Genomic DNA, 15,543 nt, shown 5'->3' with positions numbered 1-15,543 from the left:
TCTGGGATTGAATGACTGTGACGAACTCCAAGCTCGTGAGTGCTGGGCGTAGTGATAGACGCAAAAGGATAGTAAATTCTATTCCAGTATGATCGAGAACCTCCAAGATGATTAGCCATGCAGTGACAGCACATCGGACCATTTTCACAGAGAGGAATAGGATGCAACCAACGACAAGGGTGATGCCTCCAGACGATTAGCCGTGCTATGATAGAGCATTTGGACAATTTTCCCGAGAGGATTGAAAGTAGCCATTGGCACCGGTGACATCCTTACATAAAGCCAGCCATAGAAAGGAGTAAGACGGATTGGATGAAGACAGCAGGAAAGTAGAGGTTCAGAGGAATGAATGCATCTCCATACGCTTATCTGAAATTCTCACCAATGATTTACATAAGTATTTCTATCCTTATTTTAGTATAAATTTCGAAAACTCCATAACTATTTTATATTCGCCTGACTGAGATTTACAAGGTGACCATAGCTTGCTTCATACCAACAATCTCCGTGGGATCGACCCTTACTCACGTAAGGTTTATTACTTGGACGACCCAGTGCACTTGCTAGTTAGTTATGCGAAGTTGTGAAGATATGTTTAGACCATGGTTCTGTGCATCCGTTTTTGGTGCCATCGCCAGGGAATCAATTTCGAACAATAACTTACAACCTGAGTAACAATTTCGCATACCACTTAGATTAGGAAAAATTTATCTTTTTTGGTTTAGAGTCACTAAATTTGAGTCCTTTATTATTGTTCTTGTTAAAATTTTAAAATTTTTGTTCTCTTTTTCTAGATTTTTTTTTGAAAATTTTTAATAAATTGATAAAACCAATAAACTAATAATCGAGTCTTCTATTTGAGTTTAGTTTCATTTTTTAAGTTTGGTGTTAATTGGATGTTTTTATTTTCCTTCAATTTTTTGAATTGCATGTTTTTATTTTTCTTCATATTTTTAATTACATGTTCTTAGTTCTTTCTTGATCTTCAAATTGTTCTTAATAATTTTCCTTATTTGATATTTAAATTTTCTTGTTTGGTGTCTGTTGCTGTTTATCTTATACATTTTCAAATTATTAGTGTCCAAAGTATACAAATTTTTTAAGTTTGGTGTTTTTTTTGTGTCCTTATTTCCTTAAAAATCTTCAAAAAGTGTTCTTGGTGTTCATCTGGACATTCAAAGTTTTCTTGTTGTTTTATTTATTTTGATCTAAAAATTCTAAGTTTGGTATCATTTTATTGTTTTTCTCTTTCCTCATTAAATTCAAAAAAAAAAAATCTTTTCCTTTATTTACTCATCAATTTTAAAAATTTATCTTTTTAAATATTTTTCAAAACAAATTCTTTTTCAATTTTTTTATTTTTCGAAAATCTTTTTTTTTATTTATAATTTTCGAATTACTTGTCCTATTTTATTATTTTGATTGAAAAATTTTAAGTTTGGTGTTTTCTTGTTAAGAAAGTTTCAATCTTCAAAATTTTAAAATCATATCTTTTTCAAATCTTTTCTTTTATTTATTTTCTTACAAGTATCTTTAATTTTAAGACATATCTTTTTCAAAACTTCATAACCACTTTCTCTCTCTTCATTTTTCGAAAATCCTCACCCAAAAAAATTTTCAAATCTTTGTAATTAATTAATTAATTTAGTTTTCTAATTCCTTTTATTTCTTTTTCTTTTCTTAATTTTCGAAACTTGCATCAATTTTTTTTATTTACTTTATTTTAATTAGTTTGATTTCAAAAAAAGGGGAATAAAATTTTTGTTTACAATCCACATCATCTCTTTTTCTCCATCATGGACCTAAGTGGAAATGAATAGTTCAGAAGGACTCTTGGGTTATATGCTAACCCCACTACTGCTTCATATGGGAGTAGTATCTGTATACCCCCCATCAGAGCCAACAATTTTGAGCTAAACCCTCATCTTATTATCATGGTGCAGCAAAATTACCAGTATTTTGGTCTTCCACATGAAGAACCTACTGAGTTTATGGCATAATTCTTAAAAATTGCTGACACAGTACGTAATAAAGAAGTAGATCAGGATGTCTACAGATTATTACTGTTTTCATTTGCTGTAAAATATCAAGCTAAGAGGTGGTTAAATAACCAACCCACAGCAAGCATAAGAACATGCATGTCAACAAATAAGGCTTTTCGCAATGGTCAAAAACCGTTGCCGTAGATTGAAAAATCGTTCCCAAAACTTTAGGCAACGCTTTGGCAACAGTTTTTGACTTGTGGTATATGCGGCCGTTACCAATGTTCAAAGGCATCGGTTTAGACAGAAAACTTTAGACAACGGTTTTGATCCGTTACTCAATAAGCAACGGTTTAGAACCGTTCCCATTAATATGACAACGGTTTAATACTGTAACTGGATTGACAACGATTTTAAACTGTTGTGGCTTTATTATTCACATAGCCAACAGTTTTAAACCATTACCGTTGGTGCCAGGTTTCAGCAACAGTTTTAAAACCATTGCCTGTTTATAGTCATCTAGGACAACGATTTTAAAGTTTTATCGTTGATGTCATTTTTCGGCAACGGTTTTAATACCATTGCCATTTTATAGTCATCTAAGACAACGGTTTTATTGTATTACCGTTGGAGTCCTTTTGGCAACGGTTTTATTATGTAGTCATATGGAAACAATTATCAGACAAATTCCTGAATCAATATTTCCCTCCAAAAAAGATGAAACAGCTAAGGCTGGATATCCAAGGCTTTAAACAAGAGAGATGCTAAGGAAATGCCCCTCGGAAATGTTTTCAAAATGGGTGCAGTTAGACATCTTTTACTATGGGCATACAAAAAAGGCCCAGATATCTCTAGACCACTCAGCTGGTGGATCTATACATATGAGGAAGACAATTGAAGAGAACATCTGACAGAAGGTGACTAAACCACTGCCCAAAATTCCTCTAAGGACAAAAGGAGCCCAGAGAGGAATGATTCTGGCGTTCAAACGCCAGAAAAGGGTCAGAAGTTGGCATTGAACGCCCAGTGGGTGGCCAATTCTGGCGTTCAAACGCCAGAAAAGGGTGGCAATCTGGCGTTGAACACCCAAAAAGCACCCAGTTCTGGCGTTCAAACGCCAATGAGGGATCAGACATCTGCAAGTGCTGATAACAACCCCCTTAAGCAAGCATCTCCAACCACTTCTGTAGGAAATAAACCTGCAGCAACTAAGGTTGAAGAATATAAAGCCAAGATGCCTTTTCCTCAAAAACTCCACAAAGCAGAACAAGACAAACAATTTTCCCGCTTTGCAAACTATCTCAGGACTCTTGAAATAAAGATTCCGTTTGCAGAGGCACTTGAGCAAATACCCTCTTATGCTAAGTTCATGAAAGAGATATTAAGTCATAAGAAGGATTGGAGGGAGACTGAAAAAGTTTTTCTCACTGAAGAATGCAGTGCAATCATTTTAAAAAGCTTACAAGAGAAGCTTAAAGATCCCGAAAGCTTTATGATACCATGCACATTAGAGGGTGCTTGTACCAAGATAGCTTTATGTGATCTTGGGGCAAGTATCAACCTGATACCTGCATCCACTATTAGAAAGCTTGGTTTGACTGAAGAAGTCAAACCAAGCCGAATATATCTCCAACTTGCTGATGGCTCCATTAAAATTCCATCAGGCGTAATTGAGGACATGATTGTCAAGGTTGGGCCATTTACCTTTCCCACTGACTTTGTAGTACTGGAAATGGAGAAGCACAAGAGTGAAACTCTCATTCTAGGAAGACCTTTCCTAGCAACTGGACGAACCCTCATTGACGTCCAAAAAGAGGAGATAACCCTGAGAGTCAATGAGGATGAGTTTAAGTTGAATGCTATCAAAGCTATGCAGCATCCAAACACATCAAAAGACTGCATGAGCGCTGATATTATTGACTCTCTAGTAGAAGAGGTCAATATGACTGAGAGTCTCGAATCAGAGCTAGAGGACATTTTTAAAGATGTTCAGCCTGATTTGGAGGAACCAGAGAAAACAGAAGAACCTCTGTAAACTCCTCACGAAGATATGCATTTCTGAGAGAAGATGACACTTTTTCGATAATCATAAGCTCTGCTTTAGAGCCACAGGAAGAGAAAGCACTAATTCAGGTGTTGAGAACACACAAGATAGCTCTTGGGGTGGTCTATAAGTGATCTCAAGGGCATTAGCCCAGCCAGATGTATGCACAAGATCCTATTGGAGGATGATGCTAAGCCAGTGGTTCAACCACAGAGGCGGCTGAATCCAGCCATGAAAGAGGTGGTGCAGAAAGAGGTTACTAAGTTACTAGAGGCTGGGATTATTTATCCTATTTCTGATAGCCCCTGGGTGAGCCCTGTCCAAGTTGTCCCCAGGAAGGGAGGTGTGACAGTGGTTCATAATAAAAGGAATGAACTGTTTCCCACAAGAACAGTTATAGGGTGGCGTATGTGTATTGACTACAGAAGGCTCAATACAGCCACTAGAAAGGATCATTTTCCTTTACCATTCATAGACCAGATGCTAGAGAGACTCGCAGGTCATGAATACTACTGCTTTTTGGATGGCTATTCACTTGGTTTTAAACTGGGAAAAATGTCACTTTATGGTGATTGAAGGAATTATCCTTGGGCACAAAATTTCGAACAAGGGAATAAAGGTGGATCAAGCTAAGGTAGAGGTAATTGAAAAATTACCACCACCTGCCAATGTTAAGGCAATCAGAAGCTTTCTAGGGCATGCAGGATTCTATAGGAGGTTTATAAATAATTTTTCAAAAATTGCAAAACCTCTAAGCAATCTGCTAGCCGCTAATACACCATTTGTCTTTGACACAGAGTGTTTGCAGCCCTTTGAGACTGTGAAAGCTAAGCTAGTCACAACACTAGTCATTTCTACACTAGACTAGACATTACCATTCGAACTAATGTGTGATGCTAGTGACCATGCCATTGGTGCAGTATTGGGATAGAGGCATGACAAGCTTCTGCATGTCATTTATTATGCTAGCCGTGTTTTAAATGATGCGCAGAAGAATTACACAACCACAGAAAAAAAGTTGCTTGCAGTGGTTTATGCCATGGATAAGTTCAGATCTTATTTAGTAGGATCAAAAGTGATTGTGTACATTGACCATGCTACTCTAAAATATCTCTTCACAAAACAGGATTCAAAACCCAGACTCATAAGATGGGTGTTGCTTCTGCAAGAGTTTGATATAGAAATAAGAGACAAAAAGGGACAGAGAACTAAGTAGCTGATCACCTGTTCCGGATAGAACCAGTAGCAGGAGCGTCCCTCCCTCCTACTGAGATCTCTAAAACCTTTCTGGATGAGCAACTCTTTGCTATTCAGGAAGTACCGTGGTTTGCAGACATTGCAAACTATAAAGCTGTGAGATTTATACCCAAAAAGTACAGTAAGCAGCAAACAAAAAAATTGATTTTGATGCAAAGTACTACTTGTGGGATGAACCATATCTCTTTAAGAGATGTGCAGATGGAATAATCCGTAGATGTGTGCCTAGAGAAGAGGCACAGAAGATCCTATGGCATTGCCATGGATCACAATATGGAGGACATTTCGGAGGTGAGCGAACAGCCACAAAGGTTCTCCAATGTGGTTTCTACTGGCGTACCCTCTATAGAGACTCCCGACAGTTTGTACGTAACTGTGACAGTTGCCAGAGAGCTGGTAATCTGCCTCACAGTTATGCCATGCCTCAACAAGGGATCTTAGAGATTGAGTTGTTTGATGTATGGGGTATTGACTTCATGGGCCTTTCCCACCATCATATTCAAACACTTATATTCTTGTGGTAGTAGACTATGTATCTAAATGGGTAGAGTCAATTGCAACACCCACTGAGGATACTAAGATAGTGATGAAGTTTTTCCAGAAGCACATCTTCAGCAGCTTCAGTGTCCCTAGTGTACTGATCAGTGATGGAGGAACTACTTTCTGCAATAAACAGCTTGACTCTGCTCTGATCCGATATGGAATTAACCACAAAGTGGCAACTCTATATCATCCACAGACAAATAGGCAGGTTGAAGTCTCAAATAGAGAACTAAAACGAATCCTAGAACGGACTGTAAGTACCCGTAGAAGGGATTGGGCAAGAAGTCTGGATGATGCTCTGTAGGCATACAGAACCGCATTCAAGACTCCTATAAGGACCTCTCCATACCAGCTTGTGTATGGAAAAGCCTGTCATCTGTCAGTGGAACTAGAACATAAGGCCTACTGGGCAACCAGGTTCCTAAACCTTGATGCTAAGGTAGCTGGAGAGAAAAGATTACTCCAGTTGAATGAGCTGGAGGAGTTCAGACTCAATGCTTTTGAAAATGCTAAAATTTATAAGGAGAAAGCAAAAAGGTGGCATGACAGAAAGCTGTCATCTAGAGTCTTTGAGCCAGGACAGAAGGTTCTGCTATTTAACTCTAGGCTCAGATTGTTCCCTGGGAAATTGAAATCCCGGTGGAAGGTACCATATGTGATTACAAGTGTGTCACCATAAGAATATGTAGAGCTTCAGGATACTGACTCTGACAAAAAGTTCATTGTTAATAGACAGAGAGTCAAACATTATCTTGAAGGAAATGTTGAGCAAGAGTGCTCAAAACTGAGACTAAATTAAAAAGCTCAGTAAAGTCCAGCTAAAGACAGTAAAGAAGCTCTTGCTGGGAGGCAACCCAGCCATTATAAAGAATTAGATGTTTATAACAATTATACAAGTCTATTTAATTTTGTTATTCATGTTCGTTAATACATTTCAGTGAACAAGTCAGGGAAATGAAGGTTCAGAACATAAAGCAGATGAATCACAGAGAAAAAGAGCTCACTGGCGTTAAAACGCCAGTAAAGGTATCATTCTGGGCGTTAAACGCTAGAATGGGCAGCATTATGGGTGTTTAACGCCAGAAACAGCAGCATCCTGGGTGTTTAGAAAAAAGCCCAGTAACAAAGGATTTCTGGCGTTTAATGCCAGCCAGGATACCTGGCTGAGCATTAAACGCCCAAAGTGGCTACTAGATGGGCGTTAAACGCCAGAATGGCTATCGTTCTAGGCGTTTAACGCCAGAACAGCAAGGGGGAGGTAATTTCGTTTCCAATTCAATTTTTTTTCAAATTTTCACGTTTTAATTCATAATTTTTTGCATAAAAATGTTACAAATATTCATCTTTCAATTTTCATTTCCAAAAATTAATAATCTTATAAATTTTTTTCAATTCTTTTTCAAAACGATTTTAAAACTCATTTATCTTTCCAATTTCTTTCCAAATCTTTTTAAGTCATCTATATTATCTTTTATTTTTTAGATGCATTAACAAAAATTCAGATTTAACTTCCTCATATCTTTTTCATCTCTTTTAAATTTTAAAATCTTATCTTTTTCATATCATGTTTATCTTTCATCAATCATATCTTTCTATCTTATCTTTTTCTAAAAATTAGAAACACATTCCCTCCCTCCCCTTTAAATATACATTCGGCCAACCTCCTTGACCCATTATTCGAATCCTTCTCTCCCTCTATTCCTCTTCTTCCTTTTTTTTCCTTGAGGACAAGCAAAAATCTAAGTTTGGTGTGATTTTCCGTGATCGCTGAGCTAAAATAGACTGAGATCATGGCCCCTAAAGGAAAACAACCCACTTCAAGAGGAAAGAAAGAAAAAAATCCAAAACTACCATGGATGCATGAGAATTTCTACACCAAAGAACATGCAGACCATTACTTCAAAATTATGTGCAGAAGATCAGTGATCCCGGAAGTTAAGTTCAATCTGAAAGAAGATCGGAGATCCAAGAGCAGATTCGAAACAGGGGCTGGGAAGTCCTGGCTAATCCTGAGATACATGTTGGAAGAAACATGATCCAGGAATTCTATGCAAATCTGTGGATGATGGATAAACAAAGATTAGAGGGAATTATTTTTTACTCCTTTTAGACTATGGTCGGAAGGAAGATTATTTACTTCCAGTTTGACAAAGTGAGAGAAGTTCTCAAGCTTCCTCAACTACAAGATGGTCCAGAGTCCTTTAATAGGAGAATGGCCAAAGATAAAAGGCTAGATCAAGTTCTAGAGGATATATGCCTCCCTGGAACCAAGTGGTTTACTAATACAAAAGGTGTCCCAAACCAGCTAAAGAGAGGAGATCTCAAACCAGTTGCTAGAGGTTGGCTGGATTTCATTGGGCATTCTATACTCCCAACCAGCAACCGCTCTGAAGTCACTGTCAAGAGAGCAGTGATGATTCACTGTATTATGCTGGGGAAAAGGGTAGAGATTCATCAGCTGATCCCTGGTGAAATTTATATATTTGAAAACAAAGAATCCACTGATGCCAAATTGGCTTACCCAAGCTTGATTAGTCTGTTATGTAAAGTGTAACACCCCGTATTTTTAAAAATCTAAATATAAATAAATTGAGATTTTATCTTATTAAGTTTAAACTTTGTAATTTTAGAAATTACTTTATTAGAAATAATTAAATAGATTCGGAGATAATTTCATTTTAGACCAACTAAGCTTCTTAAGCAATTTTATTATAATTGAATATTTTGCATATTCTTAGTAGTTGAAAAATAAGAAAGGATTGTACATTTTAATTTAAGTAACTCCTATTATGAATAAATTGTGACTTATTTTATTAGTTGAGCTCTTAGAGATTAATTTATTAGGGATGATTAAATTGATTTTTTATAAATACTTAAAGTTTAAGTAATTATATTATAATTAGATATTTTGTAAATTGAAATTAAAGTTTCGGTGATAGAAAAATAATAAAAAGTTATATCATTTAATTTGAATAATTAGTGTTGAGTTTAAACTATATTTTATAAAAATGTGATTAATATGCTTATTTTATAATTTAAATTAGAAATAACTAATTCAACTTAGCAATATGTTGATAAATGATGTTCTTAAATATTTTAAGAGAGTATATTTGATTTTAAAATTACTCTACCTTCCAATTTTATCAAAATATCTATTCATATCTATCCATATTCTTTTATAAAATGCTAATTTCTAACCCTAAATCCCAAAATCAAATAAATTCATTCAGAAACCCTAATTTTTCCCAATTCACAAACCCTAACCCCTTACCCCCTTTCTCCTAAAACGCAGACACACACACAGAGAAGAGGAGAGCGTCTGAGAGAGCTGAGAGGATGAGAGGGAGCTACACCACATCTTCGTCCAGCCGCCGTCCATCCCGCTATCACCGGCATCTCACTGCTGTCGCTGTGGAGACCGAACGCCTTCGAGTTTCCTGCTGCCACCTTGGAGGCCGTCTGTCATCAAGAGCGTCAGGAGAAAGAGAGAGGGACGAACTCGTGAGGGAGAGAGAGGAGGTTGCGCCGCGCAGCCGTGGAGCCCGTCACATATGTCGCCACCGTCGGAAGCAGAACCACGAAGAGGAGAGGAAGAACGATGTTGGGAGGAAACTGTGAGCTGCAAGCCGCTGACCGAGAAGAAGCTCTGCCTTTGTCGCCTTGTTGGAGTCGTCGCTACCAATGCCACGCACCGCCGTTAGCACTGCCGTTGAAGGGAGCTCGCCGTCACAGTTCAATCATCATTGAGCTTGAAGGGAGGCGCCACTGATATACCCGACAGCAGCTTCCCCTGCATTCCCAATTCCATTCTTGAAACTGTAACACTCTCGCTCGTGCTCTGCTTCCCGATTTTATTTCTCTACTATATTTTAATTCTGAATTCAATAGTGTATGTTCATGTTTTGTATTGTTGTCGTCATCGTCAATCTGGATCCTAGTCCTCCCCGTCGTTCATGCCCCTTGCTGCCCTTGTTTCTCTACTGCTATTATTTGGAATACTGGCATTGATGCTATTATGAATCTGTTAGAGTTGCTATTGGTGAGTCTGATGCTACTTTAATTCTGGATTGATCTTTTCCTTGATCATTATCTATTTACACATTTTATTGTCATTGCTATACTTGTTCTGAGTTGATCCCGGTATGTGCCTTGTCTTGAGATCTCCAGGGCTGTGATTGCTCTTAATTTCTATCCAATTTGAATCCTTTGTTTGGTTACAACCCCGGTCACTGCCATGAAGATTAAAAATGCTGCTGTTCCGGTTGCTGCCTTTGCCATTCCGGTTGCGTGACAGTCACCGCTGCTGCCATGAAACTAAAAGGGAAGGGAATTGTTACGTTAAATTATGCAATTGCGACATCGAGGTAGGGGGTTTAAAACGATTTCAATTTAAGAATGCCTACAAGGTTTATTGAATAACTGCAAATAGATTTAATATCTGTGAGTAATTGATTGACTATGTGAATATTGAATTGTGGCTGAAATTGTGATTGGAATGGTTGAGATTGTGATTTGGAATTGTTGATTAGTGATGTTGATTGATTATGTGGACTGGGAATTGTTTGATGACTAATTGTTGAGAATTTCTGAATTTTAATGGGTTATGTTGGATTTGTTGCCGTTGAGCTATTATTTGGTATATTGTAATGTTAATGAACTTGGTTGGTGGTTGATTTGGAGTTGGTTTTGAGAGGTATTGAAAGGTTGGATTTTGAAATTAAATGGCAACTTTGAAAGTGAATCAGTGGCTCTATAGTGACTAAAATAATGAGAATTTAAATGTTAAGTAAATTATATTAAGTGTGATTGTTGAGATTTAATTTTGAAGGTTTCATATTAACTTGAACATTAGTTATGATTTTTCAAAGTTAAGTCGTGAATCTGATTTTCTGCACAACTTTAAATGAAATTAGAAACTTTGAAAATCTATAACTAATTCTATGATGATCGGATTTGCGAGGGACTAAGTCTGGATTACGCTTGGGAATATAGGGAGTTGGACTGGTGAATTTGAGACTTTTTTATTAAGTTTATGATTTATGGTAAATTTTTGAATTGGAGATGTCAAATCTGGTTTTCTGCAGAACGTTTAACACAGCAGCAACTTGTTTCCTCTATTGGAATTTCTCCAGTTTGAATTTTGGAATGGAACCAATTTTAAATGAAACTTTGGTCCTAATAATTTAATTTCATAAAAATTTAGAATTGTTATAGAGTTGTGGTTTTAAAGATTTGGGTTTTCAAAGAAAGATGTATCATGCAGTAAAAGTCAGGCTTTGTTTTCTAAGTCAGTAACTTTGAGGCTTTATAATTTTTAATTCTGGAATGATATTGAGATGCAACCAATTGGAGGTGAAAGTTGAGTATGTTTAGTATATATGATTCAAATTTCAGGGTTTTCCATGTTTTAATAAGTGAGTTATAGAACTTGGAAGAGGTTATGTTCAATGATTTGTAAAACAGAATTCTGCTGAAAATTACCTAACTTCCAAGCTACGTAACTCCTTCATTAAAAGTGGTATGACCCTGGAACCAATTGAGAAAGAAATTTGGATGAGTTATGTTTAACCACATTAATTTTGAAGGTAGTTGGATTTAATTTGGATTTTATATGAAATTTCAAATGTTGTATGCTGCTGCTGTCTTCTGGTTTTAAAACTCTGCAGAACAGTCACGGTTTTGCTTATATTCCCGAAGCTAGAGTCAACGAAAAATTATGATTTTTAGTTTAACAGAAAGCTTAATCCGAGACGGTCACATGGATATTAAGTTTGCGTGATTCCGAATTCATTTGATGTTTTAAAAACAAAATGGAAATCAGGCTGCCAGGTTGTGTTGGCAATTATTTTGGATATGGAATTTAAGAAATAGATTTTCTATACTATTATCAAATGTCTTTGAGAATATATATTGTTGTGGCAACTGCTGAAAGAGGCTGATGAAATATTGAGAAAGAAGGAACCCGTAAGGGTGGCTAAGTCCTATTTTTAAATGAGATTATGTCCAAATTTTTATAAAAGTAAAAGGACTTAATCAAAATGAATACTTGAGACTTGTTTAACGATAATAACTTTACTGATTCTTTTGAGAAAATATATTTGGTTTATAAAGTTGCTAGCAAGGACATGGGTTTTGTCCCGCTTGCATATTTACAATTACAAAAGAGTAAAGAGATAAAGAGAAAAAGAGTAATATAGATACAGATGAAAGAGTATTCAGAGAAAAGTAAAGAGATACATTTATTTAGGAACGGAAAATCGTATTCGGGAAATCGGGATTACTCGTGACTGGATAAATGTCGGGATTGCGGGCAGCCAACCGACACATGAGCTCATGGCCTATACTAGGACTAGACATTCATCATATGCATCTATGTGACATTGTTTGGGTGTGTATATTGTAATTGGTTTGCCTATGTGAATAATTCTATTTAACTGCTAATTGCTATACTTGATGTAATTGCTCTTAGTTGTGTTTGAATCTCTTTACTTGTGTTTGTATCTGATTGGCTGGGTTGTAGTGAATTGCTTGGGCCTAAGGCCGTGATTGGTTTGTGTTTGAGGTTTAGTAAAGTATGAAAGATTAAGCTGGTTCAGCATAGACTTAATGAACCTATGCTTGGAATAAATTAGTCATTCATACAGTCTAGGAAAACTTTTAAGACGTATATAAAGAAAAATATGGGTTTAGGATTTTGGATAATTAATTGATGCTTCTAAAGAAGGTTTTTGATTTTTGAATGTTGAGCCATTGGTTTTCAAAAGAAGTATATATAAGGCGAGGGATAAATATTGCGAATGAAAGTAGTTTTCGTTTCAATGTCTCTAAATGAAATTAACTATTTGCGCTTTATTCTTTACTTTCACGGCATTCTCGACCTCTACTGAGAACATGTGGTTTGGTTCTCACCCCTAAATTTTCCACCCTTTCAGTGACACAGGTTTGAAGATGCAATATGAAGCTGCAAGCGATTAGTAGATTTTCTTTATGGTTTTAATTGCTTTCATAGAGTCCCCTCGCTCTTGTCGTATGAGGTTTTATTTTAACAGAGGGGTAGGTGTTGTAATTGGGTTTATTTGGTTTCTTTTGTATAAGAATTATTATCAATAATATTTATGTGATTATTATTATTTGTAAATGTTTGAATTATGACTTTAATGAATAAAGAACAAAATTTTTTGGCATTTTTCTTAAAACTGAAACGCGAACTCGATACAAAGGCTCGATAATTAAGTAGTTAATATTAGAAAATGTTATGTAATGTTCTTTTTAGTAGAAATACCCTGACTTAGGCAAGGTATTTTGCTGGACGGGATGTTACATAAAGATGCGGGGGTAAAGATGGGTGTGGATGAATATATCCCAGTTGAACACCCAATCACCAAAAAAGTGATGGATGGAACTCAAGTTCAAGACAACCCCATCAAGAGGAGGGCGCATAAGCTCCTCCCAGAAATTCCTCAATATAAATTCTGGGTCCGCTTAGAAGCTTCTGTCACCAAGCTGCAAGAAGTTATGGATTAACTCAAAGAAGAGCAACAAAATCAAAACAGCATGCTTTGCAAACTGCTCAAGGAACAATTGAATCAAGGGCATTATCTACAGGAGCTGAAGCGCCAGAAGCTGTCCCCTGAAGCGCCAGACGTCCCACAGATAGAAGGAGCCAACACCCTTCAAAGCTAAAGGTTGTTTAGTCCTAACTCTGTGATAACTTTTATTGAACCTATTGCAAGAGATATATGAAGCATTAGTATTAGAGTAGTCTATTTTTATGTCTTTAATTATTATTCCATAAGTATTAGTAGTATCTAAATTTCCATTTAAGTTCTCTGCTATTTTAATTAATTAAATCTGAATTGCGTGAGTAGTATTTTATTTTTATTTTCCAAATTGGCTATAATTTATTCCTCTTATCATCATTAAACATGAATAAAATAGTAGATTTTTTGGAATAAGGGTGCAACCATTTTGAGTGTATTAATAAGAAAAATTCAAATTATTTATATGTGGTGGCATTACTTTAGCTCTCTGAATGAATGCATGAACAGAGCATGCTTTGATACTAAAGATGCAAGTATGTATTGACTCTTGAAGGAATGATGAAAAAGAGACATGTTATTGATAATCTGAAAAATCATAAAATTGATTCTTGAAGCAAGAAAAAGCAGCGAAAAACACAAAGCTTTCGAAAAAAAATGCCAAAAATAAAGAAAAAAAAAAGAGAAAGAGAAAGAAAAAGCAAGCAGAAAAAGCTAGTAACCTTTTAAAATAAAAGGCAAGGGAAAAAAGGATCCAAGGCTTTGAGCATTAATGGATAGGAGGGCCCAAAGGAATAAAATCTTGGCCTAAGCAGCTAAATCAAGCTGTCCCTCACCATGTGCTTGTGGCGTAAAGGTGTCAAGTGAAAAGCTTGAGACTGAGCGGTTAAAGTCGTGATCCAAAGCAAAAAGAGGTTGCTTAAGAACTCTGGGCACCTCTAACTGAGGACTCTAGCAAAGCTGAGTCACAATCTGAAAAGGTTCAACCAGTTATGTGTCTGTGGCATTTATGTATCCGGTGGTAATACTGGAAAACAAAATGCTTAGGGTCACGGCCAAAACTCATAAAGTAGCTGTGTTCAAGATTCAACAAAACTAAAACTAGGAGAGTCAATAACACTATCTAAATTCTGAATTTCTAAAGAATCCAATCATTCTGAGCTTTAGAGGATAATTAAGATGCCAAGACTGTTCAGAAGCAAAAAGCTATAAGCCCCGCTCATTTAATTTGAATTGTGAGCTTTATTGGAAACTCTGAGATGTTATTGCATCATTATCTTCTTTTTATCCTATTTTATTTATCTAGTTGCTTGGAGATAAGCAACGATTTAAGTTTGGTGTTGTGATGAGCGGATATTTTATACGCTTTTTGGCATTTTTTTAGGTAGTTTTTATCATGTTTTAGTTACTTTTTATTATATTTTTATTAGTTTTTATGCAAAAATCACATTTCTGGACTTTACTATGAGTTTTTGTGTTTTTCTATAATTTTAGGTATTTTCTTGCTAAAATTGAGGGACCTGAGCAAAAATCGGATTCAGAGGCTGAGAAAGGACTGCAGATGCTGTTGGATTCTGACCCTCTTGCACTCGAAGTGGATTTTCTAGAGCTACAGATGCCCAATTGGAGCGCTCTCAATTGCGTTAGAAAGTAGACATCTTGGGATTTCCATAAATATATAATAGTTTATGCTTTGCTTGAGATTTGATGGCCCGAACTGGCATTCAACGCCAGCCAGAGACCATTTTTTGGCATAAAACGCCAGAACTGGCACCAGAACCGGAGTTAAACGCCCAAACTGGCATCCAAGCTGGCGTTTAACTCCAGAAAAGGCCTATGCACGTGTAAAGTTCAATGCTCAGCCCAAGCACACACCAAGTGGGCCCCGGAAGTAGATTTCTGCACTCACTGCACTTAGTTACTCATTTTCTGTAAACCTAAGTTACTAGTTTAGTATAAAAACTATTTTTAGAGATTCATTTTGGTAACCTTTGACATTTTACATCTTATATTGTATCTTCTACAGCATGAGTCTCTAAACTCCATAGATGGGGGTGAGGAGCTTTGCTGTGTCTCAATGGATGAATGCAATTACTATTATTTTCTTTTCAATCACCCTTGATTCTGTTCTAAGATACTCACTCGTACTTCAATATAAAGAATATGATGATCCATGACA

At 36.3% G+C, this 15,543-nt stretch overlaps 1 long non-coding RNA gene across 1 annotated transcript; it reads left to right on the top strand.

Moving 5' to 3' along the window:
- On the top strand, positions 888-12,545 carry LOC110263374. The gene is made up of 3 exons (XR_002348906.1): positions 888-898; positions 1,105-1,110; positions 12,347-12,545. It is a non-coding gene; the product is annotated as an uncharacterized LOC110263374 (long non-coding RNA).

Source organism: Arachis ipaensis, chromosome B06, assembly GCF_000816755.2.
Source record: "Arachis ipaensis cultivar K30076 chromosome B06, Araip1.1, whole genome shotgun sequence".
Classification (NCBI taxonomy): Eukaryota; Viridiplantae; Streptophyta; class Magnoliopsida; order Fabales; family Fabaceae; genus Arachis; species Arachis ipaensis.
The sequence above is the reverse complement of the archived record's forward strand: the minus strand, read 5'-3'. Positions and strand labels throughout refer to the sequence as shown.